Source organism: Castanea sativa, chromosome 7 (assembly GCF_040712315.1).
Source record: "Castanea sativa cultivar Marrone di Chiusa Pesio chromosome 7, ASM4071231v1".
Lineage (NCBI taxonomy): Eukaryota > Viridiplantae > Streptophyta > Magnoliopsida > Fagales > Fagaceae > Castanea > Castanea sativa.
Window position 1 is genome coordinate 10,653,456 of NC_134019.1, and position 9,600 is coordinate 10,663,055.

The 9,600-nt window shown below is 30.4% G+C and overlaps 1 pseudogene; it reads right to left on the minus strand.

Annotated features, from left to right (window-relative positions):
• Positions 1–1,517: 1,517 nt before the first annotated feature.
• LOC142642240 (S-adenosyl-L-methionine:benzoic acid/salicylic acid carboxyl methyltransferase 1-like) lies at positions 1,518–5,538 on the minus strand (annotated as a pseudogene).
• Between the last annotated feature and the right edge of the window lie 4,062 nt (positions 5,539–9,600).

The window sequence follows — 9,600 nt, forward strand, 5'->3', positions numbered from 1 at the left end:
CAACTTTTTTGCTACACTTTCAGTAAAAAGTTTTTCAGTTTCAGCTAAATAAACTATTTTCAAACGAACAATAACTCACTGTAGAGGAAATATAATGAACTTAAGACTTTGATCAATTGGGCAATGAAAGAGCCCCTTGGCTTGAGTTTTGTGGTAAGGAAGGAAACTTGTAGGGGTAATTTTGTAATTTGGATAAAAAAATTTCTTTTCACCCCCACCAAACAGAACATTAAAAACAAAATGTTACCATGCTAATTTAAAAAGGAAAACAAATAAGGTACAATTCTTAAGTGCTGTAAAAACTCAAAGTGTTGGAATCTATTAGAATTTTGTTGAGTAATCTTTTTTTTTTAGAAAGAATTTAATTGAGTAATAAAAAAAGAGTTCAAATTTGGTAAGTATGGGATATAAAACCTACATTTTACACCATCTAATGAAAGATTGTCATATCAACATTTTACTTAAAATTCGGTACAACTTACCCCACCTAATAACATCCGAAGAAACTCTCAAATCCCAATTTTTCAAAGAAAAATTTCATTTTTTTGATAAATATCAACCTTTTATAATTTTTTTTTTATAAAAAGTGAGAGTGTACTGGTTGCCATTACACTATTAAATAAAAATAATATTATTAGATATCTTGGAAGATGGCAAAAGAACGTAACAAAATAGTTATTTTTACCCCAAAAAATTGTTGTTATTGTTATTATTATTATTAATGCAATTGTTAAGTTCAGAACATATTTTTATTTTAAAAAAATGTTGATCAAATAAAAAATGCCCATTGGCCAGGTACCTTTAACAATACAGTAAAGTCCTTTTTGATAATTTATATCCAAAATAGCTATTTTATATTAATGTTATCCAAATGCTTATTTGCGGATTAAAAATTTTTTGTTTAAAACACATGTTTTAAAAACTCAATTTTTAAAACAATTTATTCAAATAGACCCGTAAACACCTCTCACATGTGAGCTTAAATTCCCCCTCAATAAGTGGAGTCCAAAATGTTTAATATTTTAAATGGGAGGTTTATCAATTAGTAAGTGGCTAAATCTCTTCTTGAGATAGTTGGAAATAATGGAAGAGTACTCAAACTAATTAACAAAATTATAAAGTAAAATTAGGATATAGTACGTAGTATAATAGACCTAAACCACATTTGACGGAGTTATAAAGAAAAATAAAGAATCAAACCAACTTATAAAGAAAAAGAACATGTTGATATGCTCATCACAAGTTTCCGCAGAGTTCTGAACATTCTTCATTCCAAATTGCTGAGAAAAAGGGAAATTGTAGGAAACTAAAGGTCACTGGGAACAATCCAGTAAACCAAATTTTCATACACGTAATTAATTATATATGAAAGCAGTAAATGATAATACATGGCAACACCTTGTAATAATACAAGAGCTTGACCTGCCACATTATTACACAAGCACAAACACACGAGTCATTCATGTGATGAAATGACCATTATTATATCCTTGATCACCCATATATAAAAATCTTAATCATCCTATCTTTGTAATAGAAATGGTCACAATGATAAATTGACAATTATCTTTAGAGATGCGATCATCAATAATTTTCCCGTATCTAAGGAAAACCTCATCAATTATTGTGCCTCCAAAGTGACTAACAAGCATGGATTCAACCATAGCTCTCATGTACTTTGCAACTTTGTATCCATCGTCACTAAATGCATTAGATGCATTGAATTCATTATCAAAATCATTCCATTTGATTGCAGAAGCCTCCAAGCGATCAATTGAGAAATATCCTTCTTTAAAACTTCGTTTTTCACTTCTGATAGGGATTGTGTGTAGAAAGGGATATTGAAGGAATCCATTTTGTCTTCATCTATGAGTCCCTAGAATGTACATCATATGGTTTAACACAAGAATTTATGCAAATTTGAGAATAATTATTCTTTCCTAGTATGAATTGCTATATAATTTTAAAAAAATTATAATATATCAAAATCTGAAAATAAGAAGCACAAAGATACTTGTTAGTTGTTATATTAGTACATGATCAGGAAACTCCTGCAGGTCAACATCAACATATTTGGAGCCCCTTTCAAAATTGCATTAACTAATTCAAAAGTAAATAAACAAAATGTTGGTACCGCAACAACACAACATACCGGACACACACAACACACACACACACACACACACACACATATTGCATTAACAACTACTTTGACCAAACTGCTCTACTCTCTCTACCTATGAAATTTTGAAACACTTTAGACATCTTATGGACTGATAGTGTGGGGGATGAAATGAGGAAACTCTTGGTTTTTTACACATCCTTTAAGTCCATTAAATCTACCACTTGAGTGTCCTCAAGGGACCCTGGGCAAGTATCTTAAGTGCACAATATCATATACATGATTGAAAAAAAAAAGAAAAAAAGAAAAAGAAAAAGAAGAAAATACCCAACAGTCAAATAATGTTAGCATTTAAGAAGATTAATTATAAGTTAAGTTATTTATGAGCATATTTTTTGAAAATAAGTAGAAGAATCTCATTGTTTTTAACTTTTCATCAATTTAACAAATTTGGATTAAGCAATCAACCTTTTGGAATTAATTAATTAATTAAGAGTATACTAATCATAATTAAGTGAAACTGATAGAAACTTTCCATCATTTAGTTCCCAAAGTTTAATTTGTAGTAGCCAATGTTACCTCAGAGACCATGTCATTCAGTGCCATTGCCAAAAGCTCCCATTGATAACAACACTCTCTGCTAGATGGATCTTCACTTCTTCTCCCAGAAAGTTTAATACCATCCCCCCTCCTGCCACCAACTCCTTTGCACGACACTTCAAAAACATTGAAAAATCTCTTTGATATTGCTCATAGTATGCCCTAAGAACATTTGGTGGGCTTGTACATGCCATGTTTATGTTCCCTTTATTATTATCCAACCCTTTTGGAACCTATTGCACAATAAAATTCATAGAATTAGTGTATTTTTCATTGTCATGCCAATAAAGTGTGAACTATATTTGGCAATTTACCAGATCTTGAATGGTTCTTTATTATTATTTATAATTCGATAGCAACAATGGGGGAGTTGTGATTTAAGTCATGAATGTCTCTGTTGTAAATATTAGGAGGTACCAATTGAGCTAGACTCTAAGCATATAAATTTTGAATAGTTATATTAAAAGAAAATGTTAAATCATCTATTACCAAAAGCGTATCTTAATTGACTCTGTTAACTTAACAATACCGATTGACCTTAAGAATCCCATAAAAAAAAGACCTTAAGAATATGGATAACTATGTCTTTATCTTCTGTATTTAAGATCAATTGAATGCTAGGGTTATTTAAGATCAATTGATAAGCATAGTTACATTAAAGGAAAATGATAAAGCATTTATTACCAAAAACATATCTTACTATGACTTTGTTAACTTGGCAATACCAATTGACCTAAACAATATGAATAATAGTGTCTTTCTATTCAATATTTAAGATTAATTAAATGCTAAGGTTATTGTTGAGTGACTGAAATATAAATTACTCATTACATAATTATTGAATTTGAGGTGATCGTTGGTTTAATAGTTGCATACTACATTTCTCTCATACCTGATATGAGAGGGATTAAAAAAAAGAAAAGAATAATAGCGATGTTGTATGCAATCATTACACAAAATAATAAATCATTACTTCACAATAATAATGAGGTTTGAATTTCTTGCTTAAAATTCAAGATATGGAATGCGAATTTCTTTAAGTGTCAAATTGAATGTCTTAGAATTTGAATCTTGTTTTCAGTCTATCTCTCTTTTAAAAAGTTAAAAATCACACCAGTTGGCATTTGGATAAAGTGGTAGTTTATTATTATTATTATTATTATTTTTTTTTTTTTCATAGTGTTCCTCAAAGTTTTCAACTAGAGACTAATCACTGTTCGCGCCGGGTGGATCCACGAAGGGGTAAAACGCTGGCTTAGAAAATTCTTTTTAAAGTGCAGGTAGCAGGACTTGAACTAGGGAGCACACCCAGTCAAGCCCATTACAAGCACCTTGAGACCTTTTTAATCACATGATTATGGATATTATTAATTAATAATTACATTAACCTTTTTTTCCTATTTAAAGAATATGTTACCTGAGATAACCAATGGAGACTACAAGAAGAGTGGACAAAATGCAGACTCTTGCTTGGAAAAAGCCTGCCATAGAAGGAACCAGGAGTTCCTGAGAACAAACATGGACCAATACCAGGCCCCATTTGATAACTCATTTGTTTTTGGAAGTTTGGCAATGACTTGAAAATGGTATTAAAGTCATTCCCTGGAAGGTCGTTCAAAAATACTTGATATTCAGGTGATTCATGACCTAGTTTTTGGCGAAGCTTGTCCACTACCTTGATAAGTTCAGAAACCAAAAACAAAGTGTTTGGTCCAGAAGAACAACCCAAGTCAGCGATCGCTAGGATCCTTGGCAAGGTGCTGCAGTAGAGGTTGGTTATAGCTTCCTCTGAGATGTGTTTGGTCAAAGATATTATTTTTTTTCTGTCCAAACCAATTAATAGTGTGAATGAGTTATAATCTACATTATTATGCACATAAACTATTCAAATAACTGTCCTTTCTATGATTTCGATTACAAGGTACAAACATGCTAATTGCAATTTAACAATAAAGATAGAGATGAACTTAGTGTAGAAACTATTTTAAACTCTTTTTTATTTTTTTTATTTATTTTTTTATTTAGTGCCAAGAACTTGTAATGCAACTGTCTTGGCACTTTCATCCTGTACTTCCAAAGGAAATTAAACATCCAACTTCCAAATCCCCCTCCCCCCCCAAGCTATCAATTTTTAAAATAAAATAAAAAACTATTTTATTAGGTATAGCATGGGATAAGCCAAATAATAATGCTAAGACACTATATATATATATATATATATATATATATATATATTAATAATTAATGGAATAGCATGTTATAATTGGAGTAGCATTCCTCAAAAAATAACAATGAAAAATAAATTTTGAGACAAATCATGAAATAGTATTACTTTTACTTGAATTCATAGCCAACACAATTTTTATTGTGCACTAGATTATAACAGATCATATCAACCTTTGTTTAAAAAAGTACGAAGAAAATGTTGTGTATTGTAAAATTGTAATGAGCTGACTATGCTCTTATTTATTTATTTATTTATTTTTAAATGCTGAGTAAGCTATCTTAATTTTTCCTCCTCTTTTGCGTAAGTCCTCTTTTGCGTAAGTCAATCAAACCAGGGAAGCAAAATTTTGTTTTGTTTTGCATATTAAAACAAAATGTGGCACACAAAATTGCCCATTTGGTATACTTGAGCAATCAATTAATTGGGAAATGGAAAATCATGTAACCCACCTGTGTGTACTTTGAAAATATTGGTGGGAGGGTTTGGTAATTAAGATTACCTGAATCGGGGAGTTGTTTGCATAACTTGTTTCATCTATTCCACCATTCATGTGGAGCACTTGAACAACTTCCATCTCTCTCTCTCTCTCTCTCTCTCTCTCTAGTATAGATGAGTGCTTCAAAGAGTTTAAGCTGCAATTTTGTCATTGGAGTGGAACCCAATTTATAACCATAGGTACTGACTAGTGGTCATGATTTCATTTTGGTTTCTTGGGCTACTTTCACTATACCAATGGTACTGACACAACCACTCTTGCACTTAATTTTACAAATTATTAACTTATGCAATTATGAGTGGTCGACGAAAAGTGGTGGGTTGCATTCACAAGTTAGTAATGTGAAAAAAATATTGACTACTCATAATCACATAAATGAGTAAGTTGTGAATTTAGGTGGGTGATTGGACGAGTCGCTAGAATTATTCATTACCAACCTCATAGACATAAGATCATAACATGAGCCCAGTTCTTTCCTTTTTCATAAATGATATACACTTATACAGTAGTCGAAGTTAATTAGATTTGTCTCAAATTCCTAATTTACAATAATGATAGATATCAAATAAGGAATTTGATTGATAACTAATTTATAAGGACGATGGATGCCAAACAAGGAATTTGATAGATAATGCAAAATATGGCCAAAACATGACATTCAGATTCTCTACAGTTCTTAGGGTACACTATCAAATAACTTTCTTTAAATCTTAACTATTTTTTAATTATAATTTAATGGTCTAAATTCTACCATGTTATCATTCCATTGACAATATTTTTAAAATGATAAAATAATATTACCAAAAAAAACTCTTCTGCCAAACTCCGTCTCTAGAATCATCCAAAATGTCCCAACTTTTGGGCTGTCTTCATCACCTTCTACAAGTCATTCGTCCCTGAATGATTATTGATAACATTCTTAAAATTATTTCAAATATTCATCTCAATACAACAAACTCATTCCATTTTCCACAATTCTAATCATAAGGATTAAAAGAAAATTACACCATTGAAGACTACTATCTCCAATCTGAGTCAACTTGTTTCAACAAATTTCTCTTCAAGATATTTATTAAAACAAATTCACTTTAAGATGAACCATGAAAAAAGAAAAGAAAATCTTAACCATTTTTTAGTTATAATTTAATGGTATAAATTCTACCATGTTATCTTTTCATTGACAATATTTTTAAAATGATAAAATAACGTTGCCAAAAAAAAAAAAAAACTAACTCTTATGCCAAACTCCATCTCTCTAGAATAATCCAAAATGTCCCAACTTTTGGGCTATCTTCAACACCTTCTGCAAGTCATTCGTCCCTGAATGATTATTGATAACATTCTTAACGTTATTTCAAATCTTCATCTCGATACAACAAACTCATTCTATTTTCCACAATTCTAATCATAAGGATTAAAAGAAAATTACACTATTGAAGACTACAATCTCCAATCTCCAATCTGAGTCAACTTGTTTCAACAAATTTCTCTTCAAGATATTTATTCCAAAAAAAAAATTCACTTTAAGATGAACCATGAAAATAGAAAAGAAAATCTTAACCATTTTTTTTATTATAATTTATTGGTCTAAATTCTATCATGTTATCATTCTATTGACAATATTTTTAAAATGATAAAATAATGTTGCCCAAAAAAAAAAAAAAAAAAACTCTTATGCCAAACTCCGTCTCTCTAGATTCATCCAAAATGTCCAAACTTTTGGGCTGTCTTCATCACCTTCTGCAAATCATTCGTCCCTGAATGATTATTGATAACATTCTTAACATTATTTCAAATCTTCATCTCAATACAACAAACTCATTCCATTTTCCACAATTCTAATCATAAGGGTTAAAAGAAAATTACACTATTGAAGACTACAATCTCCAATCTGAGTCAACTTGTTTCAACAAATTTCTCTTCAAGATATTTATTCAAAAAAAAATCCACTTTAAGATGAACCATGAAAAAAGAAAAGAAAATCTTAACCATTTTTTATATTATAATTCAATGGTATAAATTCTACCATGTTATCATTCCATTGATAATATTTTTAAAATGATAAAATAATGTTGCCAAAAAAAAAAAAAAACTCTTCTGCCAAACTTCATCTCTCTAGAATCATCCAAAATGTCCCAACTTTTCGGCTGTCTTCATCACCTTCTGCAAATCATTCGCCCCCTGAATGATTATTGATAACATTCTTAACATTATTTCGAATCTTCATCTTAATACAACAAACTCATTCCATTTTCCACAATTCTAATCATAAGGATTAAAAGAAAATTACACTATTGAAGACTATAATCTCCAATCTGAGTCAACTTGTTTCAACAAGTTTCTCTTCAAGATATTTATTCCAAAAACAAATTCACTTTAAGATGAACCATGAAAAAAGAAAAAAAAGTCTATTCTATCCCAATCAAAGTCGCAAATCTTTATCCAATCCATTGAGATTGTTTTGTTCAATACAGTAAAATTAAAATTAATCGGAACAAACCCACCCCTTCTTTGGTTATCAAGAGATCAAATGAAAGTGAGCACCGAACTATAGATGCAAGTTGCCAGAGAAGGAAACCAGTTTGGCAGATCGCCCTGGGGAGGGGAAACTGGATTGGCATATGAAGGAGGAGATGATAGTTAATGACGTTAGTAAGTATTTGGTTTTGTTTGCACTATTATTTTTATTATTTTAAAGGCTTTGTTAGTGAAATGTTAATGTGGCACGGTGGCAGAGTCTAGATCCTTATATTATAAAAGAAATGTTAGGATTTCAAGAAATCTATTTGGTAAAATATCTAAGAACTCTAAGAAATCTTGATCCCTGAATATGTGGATATTCTTTCATAAAAGCGAAACATGAATTATTTCAAATAATGGATCAAAACCTTACTTGACAGAATTAGCAACTTATCGGTTTTATTAGAGTCAAGGGATAAAACTAAATTCATTGTCTTTAAGGAGTGATTTTGTCCCCCCAGTAGGAAAGACTCCTTTAATTGATGCAAATGACTCAAGCACTTGCTCTTCAATATACAACAACACCGCACTTACAAATCGATGCCTAATATGAAAGGTTTCTTCAGTATTTAATTTTTAAAAATTGGTTTTTGTTATGTTATTATGAGCTGGGTCATTAGATAAGGTTAGAATAGATTGTTAGGTCAGTTTTTAAAAAAATCTTATTTATTTATAATCAATTGATAGAGATAGGTTTTATTTGTTTATTTTTTTTAAAGGAAGATTTCTTTTGAATTTGAATGTTACTTTATCCTGTAAAGACATTTATATGTGTGTGTGTGTGTGGCATGATGTGGATTAATAAAACATACTAAAATATTATTATTAAAATATTAAGTGAGTTTTTATTTTGAAAGTCTAGACTCCCTCAAATAGTTCATTTATCAATTAAAGGGTCTTAATTTCCTCTAAACAACCAACCAAAAAAAAAAAAAAAAAGGGTACACATCAATCAGTTTCCAATGAACTTGAAAGAGCAATGGCAAACGTAGATGACATCGAAAAAGATTTGCTATAGTGCAGGTACTGTTACTCAAGTGATGTTTGTCTACATTTGGGTTCAACGTATTCATCAGTTTTCTTAAAGACACATGCAATGGCATGAACCTGTCGGCTCCTTTCGCCCTAGCTATACGGCCCGCTTCTCTACCCAATCTTGGAGTTGGCATAATTCTAAGGCTCTCCTCTCGCCAACTTGCTTCATAAATAGTAATGAAGTACATAGCTCTTCCAACAAATGGATAGGATTGAAAATGAATATGGAAAGATTTTTACAAGTTATACCTTTTCTCACTACTTTTATGAGAGGAAAATAAATTATATATTAATATGTTAGATACCGGTAATTCAATTGGTGAAATAGTATTTCATTTCAAAAAATAAAAAATAAAAAAAGACTGCAGTACAAAGAAAACATTTTGTTGCAAGTGAATAAGATATCGATGAATTGTCACTACATAAAATCATCATTATTAATAGGAGTCTTTTTTTAAAAATTATATTCAATTTGTAAAAGTCTTGGTGAGTCTCGTGGGCATTTGAAGTTAATTTTGACTCCAAAACAAGTCGGGAGTTCAAGTTTAAGAAGAATCAAGTTTCTGGAATCTTGATTCTTGCTCGATTTCTTCTCAGTAG